Below are 2,337 nucleotides of genomic sequence, written 5' to 3' on the forward strand. Positions count from 1 at the left end.
GCCCTACACACATCTACTCCCCCACACTTGGCCAGGCCCCACACCCCAGAGCAGTTGAGAACCAGCTTTGTGACATCACATGACCACTGTGACAAGCAGCCGCTTGCCCCACGACCGACAGTCTAGAATTTTCAGGACAGTACATTTGGGGCATCCCTGCTGTGACCAAAGGCATTTCTGACCCCAGTGATCAGTGATAGGATCCCTGGTAGCAAATGCTTTTTGATGTAGAGCAGCTCCATGGCTAGTCAGAGTACTAATGAGATGGGCAAAGCCAGCCCGGCCCCATCAGACGATGGGCAGGTGGGTCCCGGGGAGGCTTGGGAGACCTTGGTCTCCCATGGGGACAGAGCCGCAAGCCACGATCCAAGTCTTCAAGACAACCCGCAACCACCAGACCAAGGCGCCACCAACGTGGAAGGAAACGTTCTTCTGGGACTGTCCTTCCCAAGAAAGCTTTGGAGAATAGTGGAGGAGGATTGCTTCACGTCGGTGCGCTGGAATGATGACGGAGACACCGTGATCATCCAGAAAGACCTCTTTCAGAGGGAAGTTCTGTGCCGAAGGGGCAACGAGAAAATCTTTGAATCAGACAGCCTGAAAAGCTTCACCCGCCTACTGAACCTACACGGATTCAGCAAAGTGTGCCCAGGCGACTCTTCAGTTTCCTATCCAGGAAGTAACGTGATGGTAAAGTAGAACGTCCTCCCGTTTCCCCATTTCCCATGTTCTCTGTTACTCGACCATCTTCCCAGTAGACCAAGAACAATGATATGCTGAAAGGGTTTCATTTCAGGGCATAACTCTTTTTCACTTGAGACAGTACTTACAGAAAGACGAGAACGTATAGATTTTCATATGAAACTATAAGCCCCTTAGCGATAACCTGCAGGGATCACTAAAGAGTCTGAGAGGCCAGTTAATGTCAAATAGATGTATTTTCAACCCAAAGGACTAAAATAATTAATTTTGTTTCAGATCTACAGAAACGGGAACTTCCAGAGGGACCGGCCTTGGCTGGTCCAGAACATCAATACACAAGGAACCCAGATGACTCGCAGCTGGCCTGGGAGCGGTGGAACACCTCCAAAGAGACCCAAGAGGCAGACCCCGACAAGGTACTCCCTGAGGCTTCAGCAGAAAAGGGGTACCAAAGAAGCCGAGGAAAAGGCCCAGAGGAAACCCCCAAATTCTTGGGAACACAGTGCTACCCAGTTATCCGAGCACTTGCATCTGCAGCCCACCAGCAGTGCCATGGATATAGAATGTCCAAGTGAGGCAGGCGGCCCAAGTGGGGAGGGTCCATCTGGGCATGACATGCTTGTGCCCACGGCTACTGCCGGAACCGACGGCATGGAGGCTCTGCCCCCCAGGTCCCCAATTTACCCACGACGTGGTCCGGTGACGTCTTTGTACGACATCTGCTATTCCACCCTCATAGCTAGCTTGTCACTGGTGTCTCTACCCCCGTTACCTGAGGAAGAGCAGGAAGTCTCCGTACATTGCTATTGCTCACTCTGTGAGCAGCTTAAGGACAATGCAGGTCCCTAGTCGCAAGTGTCGGAAGACAATCGCCACTTTGTAACCACGAATCCATTTTGTGTTTTAAAAAACTGCAAAACTACATGGTAGTTAATAAACAAAGCAATGAGAATTGTGAGTCCGTGTTCTTTTGTTTCCACGCCACACACCTCATCAGATAAGCCCGAGACTAGAAATCCTGGCCTCAGGCAGGCTTTTGTCCCACTGTCCTCTTTCAGTTTCACACACTCTGTCAAGGACCTGGCTAGGGGGTCCTGAGGCAAGCCCAGGAAGATCTGGTCCCCTGAGCCTTGCCTGCCGGTCAGGAGATAGAACTGCAGGGCCCTGACCTTGGGGGAATGACCTGACATTAGTCATGCATCTTGAAACAGGAGGGTCTTTCCTCACAGGCCCCCCTATGTCCCCAGGCTTCTGATCAGCAGCTGAGCATCTCTAGCCCAAGTTCCAGGGGCCTTCCAGGGAGGCCTGCCTAAGACTCGGGCCACCCCATCTGCTAAGTGGCATGGGACGGAGGCAGCCTGCTTCAGAAGAGGGGCCATTACACATTGCTCACAGGGACGGGGAAGGCGCTGTCTGGAGGGACCTGCTGCTGGAGAGGCTGGGACGGGACTCCATGCAGATTCGGGCCTTGCTTTGGGAAGGGGAGAAACATGGCTGTGGAGCGATCGCTGGCAAGTGGCAACACCCTGAGCACTGCTCAGACCCCTCCAAGTGTACCCCCAGGACCTTGCTCAGAAGTTTGGGGCTTGTTTTCTTTTAAACCTGTTGGGATGAGGCTGTGGTTTCTATAAGCAC

General features: G+C 52.8%; 1 pseudogene; it reads left to right on the plus strand.

Annotated features, from left to right (window-relative positions):
• Nucleotides 1–240: 240 nt before the first annotated feature.
• Nucleotides 241–1,551, plus strand: LOC148090374 (heat shock transcription factor, X-linked member 3 pseudogene; annotated as a pseudogene).
• The last annotated feature ends 786 nt before the right edge of the window (nt 1,552–2,337 follow it).

Source organism: Miniopterus natalensis, chromosome X (assembly GCF_054644295.1).
Source record: "Miniopterus natalensis isolate mMinNat1 chromosome X, mMinNat1.hap1, whole genome shotgun sequence".
Lineage (NCBI taxonomy): Eukaryota > Metazoa > Chordata > Mammalia > Chiroptera > Miniopteridae > Miniopterus > Miniopterus natalensis.